The 19,098-nt window shown below is 41.2% G+C and overlaps 1 protein-coding gene and 1 pseudogene across 8 annotated transcripts in view; one reads left to right on the top strand and one right to left on the bottom strand.

Moving 5' to 3' along the window:
- LOC132238720 (myosin regulatory light chain 12B-like) overlaps positions 1–19,098 on the top strand; it is a 76,609-nt pseudogene that overhangs the window by 9,129 nt on the left and 48,382 nt on the right.
- The window catches only part of DENND4A (DENN domain containing 4A), a 112,204-nt gene that overhangs the window by 91,859 nt on the left and 1,247 nt on the right, over positions 1–19,098 (bottom strand). The window lies entirely within an intron of this gene.

Raw genomic sequence — 19,098 nt, 5'->3', positions numbered from 1 at the left:
AAGAAAACATGTAAACAACAAAAAAAGCAAACTTTGGTCTAAAGGTCACTTAAATTTTATAACCTTAAAGACTCAGAATTTTAGAGTGAAACACTGTGCGAGAACATCCTATGTAATATGCAAATTGTCCCCTTGACTGGGAGTTCTATCGGGAGTTCAACCAGGGGGTGGGGCTGGCCGGCCAGCCAACTGCGGGAAGGGAGGCCCGGGCCAGCAGCCAGCAGCCACTAGGGACCCTACCCGTGCACTAATTTCGTGCACTGGGCCTCTAATATTGTACTAGGAAGATAAACAAATCTAGGGGACACTAAAATATGGCAAGAAAGGGTGAGTAAATAACTTCAAGGTTCAATGTTGCTAAGTAAACAATGGAAGTCAAGGGAAGAAAGAAAGGAAGAAGAAGAAAAAAGGAAAGTATATCCATAATAATTCTGAAGATCAAAAGGCTAGAGAAACCTAACATGCTGGGGACAGAGAGGAGGGAAGAATGGAGGACTGTGAGAGCCTACTAAGATACATGTCTTGTTCAGGCAGAAGATACAGATAATCAATAAACTTAATAAATTGACCGACAAAAATAAATATAAATACAAGTATGACTAAGTAAAGGGTAACCATTAGAAGAATATGTAACTTTCAAACTGACACCAACGTTTTTATTTATCTTTAGAAAATAGTAAAAGAGAAAGAAAGGAAAAGAGTCTAGGGTAAGCAGAAAACATAAGATGGCAGAAATAAGTCCTACTATAATAAGAGACAAGCCCTGGCTGGTGTGGCACAACTGAGTGTCATCCCATAAGGGTTGCCTGTTCCATTCCCAGTTGGGTCACACACCCAGGTTGTGGGCTTGATCCCCAGTTGGGGGCACACAGAAGGCAGCTGATTGATGTTTCTCTCTCCCTCTCCCTTCCTCTCTATCTAAAATTATAAAAATATTTTATAAAAAATAGTAAGAGACAAAGTTTAGCATATTAAAAGAACTCTTAGAAAGCACTCTTGGAGGTAACATGCTAGCCTTCTTACTAATCCTTGAACAATCCCAGCAAATTCCAGTCTCAGGGCCTTTTATAGTTCCTGCTCTGTCTCCCTGAAATAGCCTTGCCTTATGCCAGCCCAGCCAGCTACATCTTCAAGCCCTTCTTTCTAAAAAGTCACCTTCTCAGTGAGGCTTTCCATGACCACCCTATTTAAAATTTCAACAACCTCCCACACCCAACACTCATATTCTCTCTTTCCTTGTTTTAATTTTCTCACCTTATTACTTTTCACTAACATATTACATGTTCTACTTATTCGTTTATTGATTATCTCTCTCTTCACAAGATTGGAAATTCAATGAGGGTAGGTATTTTTCTGTTTTAGTCACTGCCATATAACCAACACCTACAACAATGCCTGGAAATAGTACAAGGTCAATATATACTGAATGAATGAGTAAACAAACTGATGTATCCATAAATAAATAATTTTTAAATATGGCAGATACCATGAAGCAGTCAGAAACAATGAAATAGATGTAAACAGCAACATATATAATTTGTTTTTAGTTAATCCTCATCCGAGGATATTTTTCCACTGATTTTTAGAGAGAGTGAAATGGAGGGGGAGAGACAGAGAGAAACATCGATGTGAAAGAGACACATCACATCACTTGGTTGCCTCCTGCACGTGCCCCAACCAGGCCCTGCTGAGGTGCATGCCCTTGACCAGAATCAAACTGGGACCTGCAGGTCAACACTCTATCCACTGAGCAAAACTGGCTAGGACAATATATATATATATATATATATATATATATATATATATATATATATATATATATATATATATATATAATTTTTTAAAATTTAGTTTTTAATGAGTAGGAAACAAAAGAATCTACAGCAAAATATTTATATAAATTAAAAACACATTCAAAACAGCACTATAGTTTTCAAAGATATATTCAGGATGATATGCTAAACACATTAAAGTATATACTTATTGGAGAAAGGAAATGGGAGTGAGGATGGAGAATAAAGGAGGATAAAATAAAATTAAAGCAAGGCCCCACACAGGCCAACGATGAAAATGTATCATGAAATAAGAACTATGATTAAGTCAATTCTCTATGCCTGAGTTGCTCTCACCCAAATTCCTTCCAAAGAGAAATGTTTAATCACTGGTTTTAGCAAAACTCAAATCACTGTGACTTTGAGAAAATCCATTTCAGTAAAGTGTTAGTAAGAAAGAAAGCCTAACTGGAATGAGCTGAGGAGAGAATGTAAGGTAAGAAAGGATAATACATAATCTGTAGGAATTTTGATGTGAAGAGGGGAGGGAAATGGAGTGGTTGGTAGAAGACGTGGTATCAACAAAGGACTTTAAAAAAAAGGAATTAACATTCATCAGAGAAATAAAATGGGGATGAAGAAGAACAAGAGGACTGTAAAAGCAAAAGCCTTAAGAAAATGGAGAGATGGCACCCAAAACATACAGTCTGATTACACAGGCAAGAATATTTACACTGTAAAAACAAGTTTTCCATAAAAAAAATGTTTAGCAATAATTTTTCTGAATATACAGGCCTTGACAATGTGGTTCTTAACCTTTTTTGGGTCATGCACTGCCCCCGCCCCCTCCGCTTTGAGAATCTGATCTGTGCTATGGATCATCTCTCCCTTAAAATACTCATACAGATATTCAGATAAAACTTTACATAAAACTTTAGGAATTTTGCTGAGTCATGTTCCCCAAGCTATGTAATCCATATGCAAGTCTGATAATTATTATTATTTTTTTACTTTTTAATTAAGGTATAACATACTTAAAGAAAAGTGAACTCTAGGAATTTTTCTTTTTTTTCTTTTTTTTATATATTTTATTGATTTTTTACAGAGAGGAAGGGAGAGAGATAGAGAGTTAGAAACATCGATGAGAGAGAAACATCGATCAGCTGCCTCCTGCACATCCCCTACTGGGGATATGCCCGCAACCCAGGCACATGCCCTTGACCGGAATCGAACCCGGGACCCTTCAGTCCGCAGGCCGACGCTCTATCCACTGAGCCAAACCGGTTTCGGCTAGGAATTTTTCATTAAGTGAACACACCATCCTATCTAATAAAGACAGAATATGCTAATTAACCGTCACTCCACAACAAAGATGGCAGTGCTCACAGTCAATAAGGAGGGAATATGCAAACTGGCGTGACAAGGATGGCGGTGGCCAGGATGCGGTGGCCATGGTGACGACACAGGTGTTCCATGCCACCCTGGCCGCTCTGGGCATCTGGGCAGTGCATGCACGCAGGCACAGAGCGGTCGGGGATAGGCGGGACGCCTGCTATAAGGGGGGTGTGGGGGGTAGAGGGAGCTACAGAAGGGTAGAAGGTGGCTCCAGCTGGAGTGAAAATGGACACGGCAGCCAGAGCGAAGGCCTGGGTCCCAGGTGCTGGAGGGAATCCGGTGCCTGCAGCCAGGGGAAGGAAGGCCTATTCTTGCACAAATCTTCGTGCATCAGGCTTCTAGTCCATTATAAAAAACCTCCTAGGTGAACAAATAGAATGTTACCAGTAACAGGAAGTCCCCAATCTCCCTCCAACCTTCCCCAAAAGAACACTATCTTGACTTCTAACATTAGGTTAATTTTATCTGTTTCTGAACTTTATATACATGGAACATGGAAGGATTCATATATATTCTTTTGGTCTAACTTTTTTCACTCTACAATTTTTCTGAGATTTAGTTATACTCATATGCATAGCAGTTTATTCATTTTCATTTCTGTATAGTTTTTCATTTTGAGAATATATCATAATTTTGTTTATCCACTCTATTGTTAATAGAATTTGGTTTCCAATGTCAAAGTCATGTATAAAGTATTGTACATATCATGATACACTAGTGTATACATTTTTAAAAAATACCTACAAATAAAACTGCCAGGATATACAGTATATATCCTATGTATTAGGATATCGAGTATATGTCCTATATGTCTGGTACATAATGCCTGTGTTCCAAAGTGGTTGTAATACAACCTCATATTTGATGGGTAAGATGGTTTTGAAAAAAAAAAAAAAATTGCAGCCCTGACCTGTTTGGCTCAGTGGATAGACTCGTGTCGGCCTGCGGACTGAGAGGTCCCAGGTTCGATTCTGGTCAAGGGCATGTACCTTAGTTGTGGGCACATCCCCAGTTGGGGGTGTGCAGGAGGCAGCTGATCGATGTTTCTCTGTCATTGATGGTTCTAACTCTCTATCCTCTTCCTTCCTCTCTGTAAAAAATCAATAAAATATATTTTTAAAATATTAAAAAAACATTGCAAGCAAAAACATTCCTTTGACTGAGGTCTCTAAGGTATTAATTTGTTGTTTTTATTTAAATTAAGTCAGTATTGAATACAACTATATAAAGACTATAAAAATAGCAGTTAGGTGCTTTGAAATCAGTTAGGCCAAGTTCAAATCCTGGCTATATCCAGTGTAAGAATATCAGATAATTAAACAAGCATGTGCTTATGGTATTGCAAAAAAAGGAGCACCAGAAGTTTAAATTTAACTCAAATAATTTTTTAAAATTTAACAATGAGGTATCCTTTTAAAAATCAGAACTTTGCTGATTTTGTTTATCTTTTGCTTATTTTATGGTTTGGAATTGATTTTATTTTAGATTACAGAAGTGGCACCTTATTAACTTCAATGCTTGATAATGTAAAGAATTAAAGACAGAAATTATGACTCTTGATTTTCTCATTCATCTAATAATTATTTATCAAAAGTTTTTTGAAAAGTACCTATGTCTTTTTTTTTTAATACTAACACATGCCACTATATGTATTCTGGAAGGATGGTAGACCTTAGAGTCAACCATGAAAGCCAAAAAGACCATATGCTTGCTTCTCTATTTAGGGACCAAGTACATAGATTAGTCAATTAGATGCTTGCATGCAGAATTTGAGTCTAGAGTTAAAGTTGAAAAGACAGTTTAACATTCATTTTAGAACAGTGACATACAGCACCCATGGCAGTGTTCCATCAATGGCATCCAATGTCCTGCAGAAGAGCAATGATATCTTGAATAGGAAAAGGATATTTCCGTGGCATAACTTTGGCAATGGTCTAGCACTGAGGATGGCTGGTTGGTTTGTTTCCTATTTGTTCTCAGAGTCTTCCAATCATTTCTGTAAGCTAACTAATATCCTTCCAATAAAATCCTTTTCTTTTGCTTCAGTTAACAAGAGTTGATTTCTGTTGTTTGCATTCAAGAATCCTGAAATGGTAACCCTACCATGTGTCAGGTGCTGTACTAGGCACTGGAAACACAATGACAAATAAGATATAGCCCTGCCTTATAGGAGTATAATGGAGAATGCAGACAAGTAAACAAGAAGTTATAATAAATGATAAGTCTATATAATGTGAGTGGTCACAGAAAGCACAAGGACACACAGTTTAGGCTTGAGAAGTTGGAAAAGAAAAAGATATCATCTAAATCTTGAAATATGAGTAGAATAATAAAAGAGTTGAAAGGGCATTCCAAACAAAAGGAGCAACCAGTAAGAGGACTATAACCTTTTCTTTTTTATGTTCATTACCTCTTTCCTACACAGTATATCAAAAGCATATTTGAAGGATGAAAAGCAGACTAATAGATTTGAAGGGGATGAGAAAACAATCACAATTTGTGAATGGTGACAATGGTGGTATTTCTGAGCTTGCTATATGAAAATGAGCCTCATGCTTGAAACATAGCCACCCACCACCACCACTGCTGCAGCCACAAAACTGCCTCCCTTTTCTTTCCTCACCTACCTCAGTCACTTCTCAAAACAGTCAACTATGGAGCTCTGGGTTTGGGGGAGTTTTTTTCATTTGGTTGGTTGGTTATTTGTAATGGGGGTGGTATAGGAATCATGACTGAGTGAATAAAGGAATTGAAAAGAGAAGGTGTTAATCAACTGAGAGTAGTGAAGCACAAAGCATTCTGCCAACTGCTTACACTAGTTTTGCTTAAAGAAAGGTACCATTTTACAGGAGAAAAAAAAACTGATATAAAATATTTTACAAAATAGTGTGTGTATGTGTGTGTATGCTCTTTCATCTAAAATTAAAAGATTTCAGTATTGACATAGATCATTTTTAGAGTTTGTCTATTAATATTACATTAGGTTTACACTATGTATGGTTTTCATTGCTTACTTTTATAAAAATGTGGATCTTTATATGTGTTTTTTAAATTTATTGATTTGAGAGAGAGAGAGAGATTTGTTGTTTCATTCATTTATTCCTTCACTGGTTGCTTCTTGTATGGGCTCTGACTGGGGATCAAACCCACAACCTTGGTGTATCAGGGCAACACTCTAACCAACGAGCTACCTGGCCGAGACTATAAGTATTATAAGCTCTATGCCTGAATAGGAAAAAATCACCATGTAAGTAAACTAACAACCAACCAACCACTATTTGAAAAATGTGATAAAGGAAACTGAAAGCAAATGATCAGTGACATCTCATTCTTGAAAGTGATATCAAAGTTATAGAACCAGCCCCGCCGGTGTTGCTCAGTGGTTCAGTGTAGACCCATGAACTAAGAGTCACTGGTTTGATTCTCGGTCATGGCACATGCCCAGGTGGCAGGCTCAATCCCCAGTGGGGGGCATGCAGGAGGTGTCCGATCAATGATGTTTCTCTCTCATGGATGTTTCTATCTCTCTATCCCTCTCCCTTCCTCTCTAAAAATCAAGAAAAACATACATTTTTAAAAAAGTTATAGAAAATTACTTTAGTAAACTAAAATCTACAACTCACCTTTAAAAAAAGTAGTGTTCACTAACATGTGATGGACAGTTATGAAAAATAAGTTTTCATTTCAATTTCATTAAATTAAATGGTGTAAAAATTTACTTCAGTCATAGCAAACTTGACACCAGCTTTGCAAATTCAGTTCTGTGACAATGTCCCTGTTCAAATGGCCACTCTGTGCAATATTTGAGACCTGCTCTTTGAAGCCTTCCCTAACCTCTTCCCCCAGGACAGAATGTCATTCTCTCTTCTTATGCTTTAAGAGTATCCTATACAGATTTATATTATAACACCAATACTATACTTGTTTCTGTGAATGTGTACTCTTTGAAACTAGATTAGGAATTCTTTGAAAGTAGGCAATGCTACATTTCCATCTGTGTAAATACCTGTTTTAGCACAGTTCCTAGCATAGTAAATGACAGCAGTCAGTAAATGCTTCCTGAGTAGAAAAGTACATGATGTATTAATAATTATATTAAACATAAAGTTATTTGTGTTCATAAAACAGCATGGCTCAAACTTCAAATTTTGTATGCAGAAGCTAAAAAATCACCTCCATTGGTTTTTATTTGAAATGGGGAGATATTTTTACAGCTCTCACAATAATCACCTATGGATCAGGGATGAAATAATTTAAGTTCTTTACTACTATATAAAAGTCAATGAGTGGTCTCTTTTTATTTAAAAAAAAACCAACACCTTAATTTCATTCCATATTATTCATTATTCCTTTGTAATCACCACCTTTTAGGATATTTATTTGGGTACATACCTCTCCCTCTGAGAGTTGTACGCCCTGCATTCACTCCCCTACCATAAAAATGGGGCCTGAAATGTTCTATAAGACCTTAATTTCATCAACCATAGCTGATGGGACCAGACATAGACACTTGTCTCAAACTGAATTTTCTCCCAGGGGTTTAAATGTGATCATAGAACCATGAGTAAATACATGAATTTAAAAGGTAGAGAACTTGTTCAGCCATGCACAGTGGTAAAAGACAACATGTAGAGAGAGAAAAATGAAGTGGGCAAACAGGGAGAAGCAGAGAGACCATGCTGCCCCAGGGTGGTGAGAAAATAGCTTCCTGTGTTGCTGATGAGTTTCCAGTTCTTGGTTCCCCTCCCCCTCATGAAGCTTGATTGCACTTCTATCTTTAGGTACTGTAAACTCCCCAGTATCCTTGCCATTAACATTAATCCCTTCCCCCCTTTTTAAAAATTAGTTTGAATGTGGTTTTTAGCACTTACAAACCAAAGAAATTTGATTTTAAAACCTCAAAAAAGAAAAGGTCATGCAGGAATAGCAAAAGGTCAGTTAATCATGGGGGGGGAGGGGTTGTTAAAAAAATGGCTATTACATTGGTATGTTCAGGCATTCTTCAGCATAAGAAAATGAAAAATACTTACCACCCTAACAGGTTCAAACAACATCCTATAAATCCAATTTCAGCATAGTGTGAGTCAGTATGATTAAAATTCTATTTCAAAGTTCAGAAACAAGTGAGAGATTACAAGGAATAGAGAATCTTTTAGAGCTTATTAGAGCAAATTATTTTTTTAAATAAAAATACTACTACTTACTACAATTTTGACCAAAAAGTAACTGGGGATGTGTTTTTTTCTGGTAATAATAGCCAGTCCTATCAGACAAGCCTAAATATCATTACAGTTTTTCCCATCCATCTACACCATTTATCTTAAAAACAAGCCACTTCAAAGAGTCTTCAACTAAAATACTCAGCGGTAGAAGACAGTGACCTATAAAAAAGGATGCACTTCCCAATAGAAGTCATTACATGACATTAGCTTCTAAAATAAGACTGACATATTAGGTTTTCTATTTTATTTTTATAGTTTGTTAGTAAGAAGTTCCCTTTTTCAACCCAAACTATAAAAAAGTTTCTTTAGTAATTTTCATATCCATATTGGAGAATGAATATCAGTAACTGCACAGCTCCTTTGTTCAAATCAAGGCAAACTTACATTTGAAAGAAAAACTGCCTAGTTTGCTTCAGATAATCAAAATTTTGGAAGACTGAGAAAATCTAGAAATGTAACAGCAAGTTCAGAGATAAAAATAAAAGATATTTCTATCAAATTCTGGTATTCAAAAAAAGGAGGAAGACATTAAATTTAGGGTAAAAAGAAAGGTTTATGAAAAATTAAAGTGATTGCTATAAAAAAGATTATAAGTAAACATGTCTCAACTGTTTATAATAATGAAAGAAGGCAGTGGGATGGATAATTTTAATGACTTATGTTTATTGAAATTACGTTTGATTATTAGTGTCCAATACTCTGAGAATTTTATTTATTTTTACTTTTTAATGACTATTTTTGTATATTTTTTAATTTATCAATTACAGTTGACATTCAATAGTATTTTATACTAGAGGCCCGATGCATGAAAATTCATGCACTGGAGGGCGGAGGGGTCCCTCAGCCCGGCCTGCCCCCTCTCACAGTCCAGGAGCCCTCAGGGGCAGGAGGCGACCCAGCGATCAGGGGAAGGCAATGCCCCATCACACCTCTGCTGCTGCCACTCCCGGCAGCGCAAGCCTCCACCAGCCCTGGTTCCCTGAGCCTCGGGTAACCCTGGGCAACTGGGCAGCCAACATCCGAGGCTTGCCTGCACCTTGGGCCAACCCTGGTCGGCTGGGGGGCTGAGGGTGCTGGGGAACTCCAGAGGCAGGCGCGCGGCAAGGGCAGGCCCAGCCTTGCCGCATGCCTGCAGCCCCGGCGGGGCTGAGGGGACTGAGCGCCACCATCTTGTGGCTGTGGGCGCCGCCATCTTTGCAACAGTGTGAGGGTCAATTAGCATATTCCCTCCTTATTGGCTGTGGGTGCCTCCATCTTTGCAACAGTGTGAGGGTCAATTAGCATATTCCCTCTTTATTAGATAGGATTAGTTTCAAGGGTACAGCATAGTGGTTAGGCATTTATCTACACTAATAAAAGAGAAAAATGGTAATTGGCGTACGACGATACCCTTTTCATTGGCTAATCAGGGCTATATGCAAATTAACTGCCAACAAGATGGCGGTTAATTTGCAAATGTAGGCACAATGCAGGGAGGCGAAAGGGAAAGCAGGAAGAAGCCCCCTGCCACTGACAGTGATCAGAAACCCAGGGGGGAGCTAAGAGCTGGGGGGCAGGGCAAAGGCGGCCCCAGGGCCGCCTTTGCCCTGCCCCCCAGCCATGATCAGAGAATCAGGCGCCTTTGCCGCCCTGGCCGGTGATAGCAGGAAGTAGGGGTGGAGCCAGCGATGGGAGCTGGGCACGGTCGAAGCTGGCAGTCCCAGGAGTTAGGGGCCCCTTGCCTGGGCCTAAAGCGGAGCCCACAATCGCGGGGCCGCTGCAGCTGTGGGTCCCCGCTGCCCAGGCTGACGCCTCAGTCAGAGGTGCTGGGAGCTGGTCCATCCTTGCTGTTTCAAGGGACCTGGCATATAACCAAGGTCTCCTCTCTGAGAAAGGTTGTTTCCCCAGGTAGGGATTTTCCCCTGAAGTTAGGGAGGGAATAAAACCCCTCAACTAAGTGCCAGGCGGGTAATTAATCACTTAAACTACGAACAATCATGCTTAAGCTACATAATCTTTACTCCCTGGAATGGAGATAAGAAACGCCCTAACCTTTGTAATAGAGATTGATAGGATTGAATCAACTGGTATAAATACAGATGTAACAAGACAGAACTCAGAACACAGAACTTCAGAGACAGAACTTATAAGACAGAATTCAGAAGACAGAACCTACGCGGAACCTGGAGATGGGGAACGCTGGAGAGAACATGGCAAGGGATCCTGGACTGAACCTGACTGCAGAGGTTGGCAAGAGAGCCTGACTAGAACCTGGTGACTGAACCTGGCTGGAGAACCTGGAGAACCTGGAGAACCTAGCAAGACAACATGGACACAGAGCCTGGCTGGAGATCCAGACCAGAACTTCGCTGGAGATCCAGACCAGAACTTCGCTGGAGATCCTGGCTAGAGATCCTGGCTAGGCTGCTGATCAACTGAACACTGTCTCCGTGTCATTCCTTTTTCGCCGACTCCGTCCACACCTTTGGGGACCCCTGGACCTGCTGGGGTTGGACCCCGGCACAGAGGCATCCTGCAGGGGCAGGGGCGGAGCCCGCGCGATCGCGGTGCCCCCCCGTTGCCACTGCAGGTTCTCGCTGCTCGGGCCAGACGCCTAGGTCAGAGGCGTCAGGCCTGGGCAAGGGGCCGATCCTGTGATTGGAGGGTGATGGGGGTCAACGCCTGAGGGCTCCCAGTATGTGAGAGGGGGCAGGCTGGGCTGAGGGACACTCCCCCCCCGCCCCACACACAGTGCACGAATTTCGTGCACCGGGCCCCTAGTATAATTTATAAAGTAATCCTCCTAAAATGTCTAGTACCCATCTGGCACTATACATAGTTATTATAGTACTAGAGGCCTGGTGGATGAATTCGTGCATGGGTGGGGTCTGGCCAGCCCGCCCCGATTGAGGTGAGGGGGCTGATCTGGCCGGGCTGACCTGGGGGAGGGGCCATGGGTGGTTGGCTGGCCAGCCCCACCCCCTGGTTGAACTCCCAGTTGAACTCCTGGTCGAGGGGACAATTTGCATATTAGCCTTTTATTATATAGGACTAGGGGCCCGGTGCACGAAATTCGTGCACTGGGTGTGTGTGTGGGGGGGGGGGAGTGTCCCTCAGCCCAGCCTGCCCCCTCTCACATACTGGGAGCCCTCAGGCGTTGACCCCCATCACCCTCCAATCGCAGGATCGGCCCCTTGCCCAGGCCTGACGCCCAGGCCTGCGCAGGGGACCCTCATTTCCCCCCATCACTGGTTCTGCCCCCAGCCCAGGCCTGATGCCTCGGCCAGAGGCGTAGACCCCCATCACCCTCCAATCGCCTGATCGGCCCCTTGCCCAGGCCTGACGCCTCCGCCAGAGGTGTCAGGCTTGGACAGGGGATCCCCATCTCCCCCTTATCACTGGCTCTGGCCCCCGCCCAGGCCTGAGGCCTCTGGCCCAGGAATCATGCCTGGGCAGGGGACTCCCATCTCCCTCTGATCGCTTGCTCCACCCCCCGCCCAAGCCTGACGCCTCTGACCCAGGCTTCAGGCCTGGGCAAGGGGACCATCATATCCCTCCAATCCCCGGCTCCGCCCCCCACCCAGGCCTGATGCCTCGGCCAGAGGAGTTGACCCTCATCACTCTCCGATCACCAATCACCGGATCGGCCCCTTGACCAGGCCTGAGGCCTCCGGCAGAGGTGTCAGGCCTGGGCAGGGGACCCCCAGTTCCCCGTGGTTGCAGGCTCCGCCCCTGCCCAGGCCTAACACCTCTGGCCTAGGCGTCCGGCCCGGGCAGCGGGGACCCGCAGCTGCAGTGGCCCCGCGATCGTGGGCTCCGCTTTAGGCCCAGGCAAGGGACCCCTAGCTCCCGGGACTGCCAGCTTCGACCGTGCCCAGCTCCCATCGCTGGCTCCACCCCTACTTCCTGCTATCACTGGCCAGGGCAGCAAAGTCGCCTGATTCTCCTTGGCAGGGGGCTTCTTCCTGCTTTCCCTTTCGCCTCCCTGCATTGTGCCTACATATGCAAATTAACCGCCATCTTGTTGGCAGTTAACTGCTGATCTTAGTTGGCAGTTAATTTGCATATAGCCCTGATTAGCCAATGAAAAGGGTATCGTCGTACGCCAATTACCATTTTTCTCTTTTATTAGATAGGATTACTGACTACATTACCTATGCTATACTTTACACGCCTGTGACTATTTTATAATTATCAATTTGTATTTCTTAATACCTTCACCTTTTCACCCATCTTCCCAACCCCCCTTTCTGAGAATTTATTTTGAACCACAGTGCAGTGGTACTGTGCAGGTTTGACTCAGAAGTAGTTGGTAAGTTTTCCAATTTCCCTATTCTGCCCCTTTGTTCAGACTTTCTCTATAACATGCTTCAGTTTATCTCTCAAACTAATAAAAAGTACAATCTTCATAGAGTTATCACCCTCACACCTTAATCCAAAATAGGAAAGGCTAGTTAAATGCTACAGTACAGACTATATGAAGATTAAAAATAGAGGGCATTCCTAGAATTTAAACAATGCTAATAATAAGAAAATTGTGCTGAAATTTAAATAACTAAGAAATGCTAATCATCATGAATGCCAATTTCAAATTTGTGACAGAACATCAAATGTTGGTGCTATTACAGAGAAAGGTTAATGGTCAACTTGCCATGATAGTCTCAAAAGCTAGGACTGTGTCTTTCATCTTAAAACCCACAGTAGTTGGTTTGTTTATTCATTTGTTAATTCTAGACTAGTGGGCAGGAGACACAGATACATAAATTAAAACATTCTAAGGGTGGCCTGGCTAGGTGGCTCAGTTAATTGGAGCATGGTCCCATACACCAAAAAAGGTTGCGGGTTCAATTCCCAGTCAGGGCACATAACTAGGTTTCAAGTTCAATACCCAATTGGGGTGAGTACGGGAGGCAACAGATTGATGTTTCTCTCTCACATCAATGTTTCTCTCCCCCACCCCTTTCCCCATAGCTTTCTCTTTAAAATCAATAAACATCCTCAGATGAGGATTAAAAAAAACACAATGTTCCAACCCGGCCAGTGTGGCTCAGTGGTTGAGCGTCAACCCATGAACCAGGTTACAGTTCAATTCCAGGTCAAGGCACATGCCTCAGTGTGGGCTTGGTCCCCAGTAGGGGGCCCGCAACAGGTAGATGATGGATGATTCTCTCTTATCAATGATGTTTGTCTCTCTCCCTCTCCCTTCCTCTCTCTAAAACCAATTAAAAAACATATAATATTTTTTTAAAAAGCATTCCAAGGGCAACAGTAGCTATAATAGGCAATTTATTGAACATTTACTAAGTGTCAGCAACTGTTCTAAGTGCTTTATTTATATTAACAACTTTAAGCTTCACAACAATCTTATGAAGACACTAGGGGCCCAGTGCATGAATTCGTGCACCTTGAAAGGAACTGTGGGCCACAAGGCTGTGGTGGGCACAGGTGTGGGTCTTGGCCCATCCTCCAAGCCCCCACCAGGTCCCTCCCGCTGCAGACCCTGGTCCCGTCTGCCGGCAGCCCCGCTACTGCAGCCCCTGCTCCCATGTGCTGATGGCGCTAGCCCACTCCACGTGGCCCGCTCACACCCGCTGATGGCGCGGAGCGATTGGGGCCGGTGCCAGCAGTGGGTGCAAGCAGGGCTTGCGCTATCAGTGGGTGTGAGCGGCAGCTGCTGCCCCAGTTGCCCCTCAGGAGCAGGGGGAGGTGGAGAAGCCCTCAGCGGCGATAGGGCCGGCAGCCACCGCTCGCACCCACTGATGGCGCCAAGTGATTGGAGCCACCATCGGGCACCGGCAGTGGGTGTGAGAGGCGGATGCTGGCCCCAATCACCCCTCAGGACCAGAGGGAGGTGGAGAAGCCCTTTGATATCTTTCTACCTTGTTTTCCTTTCTTTCCTTATAAAAAATGTTTTTATTTCTTTTTAGAGAGAGAAAAAACATGGATCAGCTGCCTCCTGCACACACCCCCAACCCTTTGGTGCACAGGATGACTCTCAATCAAGCCACATCAGCCAGGGCCCACCTCATTTTTTTTTTTTTTTGATAGTTTGTCTCTTCTCTGTTCTTTCTATTTGTTTGCTTTTTAAAAAGAGGATGCAAGAATAAGGTACTAAGAAATTGTCACACACTTTACAAATAACAATAGCATCCACAAATGAACATATATGCAGCCTATCCTATATAATAATAGACAAACATGGTAATTGACCGTACCTTTGCTACACCTCTCATCGGCTAATCAGCATGATATGCAAATTAACCGCCAACAAAGATGGCAGCTAATTTGCATACTGCGGGAAGGGTGGGACAGCGCGAACCGCCAGCGCAAGCCACCATCCAGGCCCCCGTGTGCAACCCCAGAAGCTGCCTGCCTGCCGCCCATGATTGGATTAACAAAAACAAAGTAACATTAAAGAGATTATAAGAAAAATATATTCCAAATTTTGTTAGTTATATAATGGTTATGTTTAAATTATTAACACCTAAGAAATTGGGTGAAGGGTACATATAATATGCTGTAGTATTTTATAGTTTTTTAACATGTATGAGATTATTTCAAATTAAAATATTAAAAACTAATAAAATATTAATTGAAATGTATCTGCTTTACATGAAAAATCTCCTAATTGCTTCTAGCATAATTTATTAAATTGTGCTAAAATTTACAAGGGTTCAATTAAAAAATATCTTAATTCTAAATGATATAATAGAAAATATATAATAGTGCAGTTATAAGCACTTATCTGAAAATAAAAATTTCAAGAAGTGAATTTAAAGAAGGGATTAGCCAAAGAACATATATACACAACCCATGGACACAGACAACAGTATGGTGATGGCCAGAGAGAAGTGGGGGGCAAAAGCTGGGTAGAGGGGGCAAAGGGGGAGAAATAGGGACATCCTATATAATAATAATAAAAGACTAATATGCAAATTGACTGAACGGCAGAATGACCGGTTGCTATGATGCGCACTGGCCACCAGGGGGCAGATGTTCAGTGCAGGAGCTGCCCCCTGGTGGTCAGGGCACTTCTATATGGGGATTGCCACTCAGCCAGAAGCTGGCTCATGGCTGGCCAGCGCAGTGGTGGTGGCAGGAGCCTCTCCCACCTCCATGGCAGCACTAACAGTGTCCAACTAACGGTTTAGACCCGATCCCTTGGGGGCCTAAGACTTTAGTCGGACATCCCCTGAGGGCTCCCTGGCTGCCAGAAGGATGTGTGACTGCAAGCTTAGGCCTGACCCCCCGGGAGTGGGCCTAAGTAGACAGGTGGACATCCCCCAAGGGGTCCTGGACTGCAAATGGGCACAGGCCGGGCTGAGGGACACCCCTCCCCCCCCAGTGCACAAATTTTTGTGCACCGGGCCTCTAGTGTAAATATAAGATTCTCTAACATACAATCAAGTAATAGCCCAAAAATCTACTTATAAATTTGTTGTCTGGAACTCAGAACATATTTTCCCATAAAGAAAGTTAAAAGAGGATATATGAGCACCAGAAGAAAGATGCTGCCTCAAGTGCCAGGCCTTGAGCAGTGAGACAGAAAAAACAGAGTACACATATGGCCTGATAGCCTAAGAAGAAAGTGTTCTCAACCACAATTTGAGAACAGAAATCATGTCTCATTCACCTTGTATCCTGTGAGTGGCAAAATACAGCTGACCCTTGAACAACACGGGTGTGAACTGTACGGATCCATTTACACACAGATTTTTTTTCAATACATACTGTAAATGTATTTTTGCTGCCTTATGATTTTCTAAGTAACATTTTCTTTTCTTTATTGTAAGGATACACTATATCATATATATAACATGCAAAATATGTGTTAATTGACTATGTTATTGGTCAACATTAGGCTATTAGTAGTTAAGTTTGGGGAGTCAAAAGATATATGCAGACTTTTTACTGCATGGGGGATCTGTGCCCCTAACCCCCATGTTGTTTAAGAGTCAACTGTAAGCATTATGCTAAGTGAAATAAGCCAGTCGAAAGAAAAATACCACATGATCTCACTCATTTATGGATAATAAAGACCATTATAAACTGATGAACAAAAATAGATACAGAGGCAGAGCAGCATCGAACAGACTGTCAAACTATAGCAGGAAGGCCGGGGAGGGTTGGGGAAGGGGAGGCAAGAGATCAACCGAAGGACTTGTATGCATGCATATAAGCATAACCAATGGACATAAGACACTGGGGGTAGGGGAGGCCCGGGGAATGTCAAGGGGGGGCGGGGGGGAGACATATGTAATACTCTTTGTAATACTTTAAGCAATAAAACAAAATTTAAAAAAAAAAGAAAAAAAAAGAGTCAACTGTACCTGGCACCTCATAAACATTCAAAAACTGCTAACTACTGACTGATCAGGCAATGAGAAAAAGACTAAGTCAAGAAGTCCATCCATAGGTGGCACTGTCAACACAGAACACTTTGAGTATAAGACCCAAACAGCAGCCACATACTTAAAACTATTACCAGGTTGGTGCTGTTAACTAGGAGAATGCCTTCACCTAAATTATTAGCTGTTTCCATTATTGTATATTGCATAAGCACCATACTTTGAGGGTTTTTTTTTTTTTGCTAATATGAATCATAAAATAGTTTCTCTGTTGGAGCAGTGGTTATATGGGACTTTCAGGATTTTCTCTTATGACCCCTGGAAATATTTTAATGTCATTTTTATGGTTATTAGAGTAATATTATTCAAAAGATAGAGCATAGAAAAGTATAAGCACTAAAATAAAAATTATCTATAATCTTATCCAGAGACAACACCTTTTAATATTTTATGTATACCTGCCATTCATTTGCCACATACTATATGACTTGTTATAAATAATAACTGTATATATTTCCTTCTATTCTGACTTTTCACTCAACAATTGTACTTTCTCATGTCAGTAAATATTTTGTAATATATGACTTTTAATAACTGCATATATTACATGAATTATTAATTTCACTATCCTATTATAGTGCATTTTGACTGTTACAAATTTTTCACTATTATAGTAGCACACTATAGAAAATAATACTTTCTTATGTAGCCCTACCCAGTTTACTTCAATGGATAGAGCATCAGCCCATAGACTGAAGGGTCCTGGGATTCGATTCCGGTCAAGGGCACATCATACCTTGGTTACAGGCTAGATTCCCAGCCTGGTCTGGGCAGGTGTGGGAGGCAACCAATCAATGTGGCTCTCTCACATCATATTTCTCTCTCTCTGTCTCTCCCCATCCCCTCCACTCTCTCTTAAAAAAAAAAATCAATAGAAAAATATCCTGGGGTAAGGATTAACAACAACAAAAAAATACTTTCTTATGTATAAAATTCTATGCCACTGTTTTAGGATTCAAAGTGGTAACTATGATATACAGTAATAAAGTGTGTGGTGCTTGTCTTCTCCCCAACCCACAGATTCTATTGAGCAATAATCTAGGGCATTATAAAACCAAATAAACAAGAAAGGAAGACATTTTTGTCAACTTTTCCTGAATCATTCTCTTGTTCCACATCTGGTGGGAAAAAAGAAAAGTCCCCCAAAGTCTCTGACATCAGAGAGAACAAGAACAAGTCAATTTTCCTGCTAGAACCACTTTTGTTTTCCACTTAGAATAATAAACCATCAATTTAAACAGGAAAAGCACAGATTTGTAATATATAAAAAATCTTGGTGTGAATCAGTGCTTAAATTCAGGTTTCCACAGTAAGTAGACTGCTTAGAAATTAGCTGCAAACAAAAAAGATAATGTAACTAATATCACTTAATGAGAAATGAATTTTCATTTAAAATTCTGTCATGATTTGTTATTGTTTGAATAAAGTAATAAATGTCATACACTCTAGCTCCTCCTTCTTATAGCCTCCTAATTAATTCAAATATTATTCAAGTTGCCATAAACAGGCCAACAGCTCCAGAAGCTTAAGAATCAATAACTATGTAAGCCAGTGGTAAGTCATATGGAAAAGTTCAGAACAAATCAACATCAGTTTTGTGGCTCTCTTGCACAAACAAAAAATTTATATCGCTTACTAATTTTCAAGAGTGTAAATTTGTGTACATAAATTCAAAACTCAGGCCAAAATTTACTCATTTATTCCCAGTATAGGGCTTTGTGTCAAGATCAATTAACTTCTCTAACAAGTACATTCTTATAAAATTTCACAATAAGATAGATCTATGTTTAATCATTCAGAAAAATAAAATTATGTAACATATAGTATATATAACGATGATGATAAATGCTATTCTGAACGCCTACTGAGAGCTGCAGTTCAAAGGAAAATTGTAAAAATGATGTAAAAGTTGCCTAAAATGTTTAATTCCAAAGAAAGTTCTTATAAAACAAGTCAAATACAATCTTTTGTTTCATTCTAAGTTCAAACAGGGTTCAAATAGCTCAGAAATTCTGTATACCTAAATTTCAAAAACTGAATCCCAGAACCATATTCTCTAAATATAAACTGAATAATTTGCCCAATAGTCCTTACTTATTACCTAATCTTACTGGTAGGTCTCCCAGAGACTACTTTTTACAGTAATCCAAATATACTTCAATAGATTAGTGTAACCTGGGCTACGCTGTTTACAGGTGTCTCCCCTCCTTCCACCAAGAGGAGAGTAGGCAATCAGAAAATAGAGACTATAAACACCAAGCCACAGCTTGCAACCTTATCAAACTGCTTCTTTACGTTTGGGCTACTATGTTCATTCATGTA

Source organism: Myotis daubentonii, chromosome 1 (genome assembly GCF_963259705.1).
Source record: "Myotis daubentonii chromosome 1, mMyoDau2.1, whole genome shotgun sequence".
NCBI lineage: Eukaryota > Metazoa > Chordata > Mammalia > Chiroptera > Vespertilionidae > Myotis > Myotis daubentonii.
Note: the sequence above shows the minus strand (reverse complement) of the source record. Positions and strands in the feature narration are given on the sequence as shown.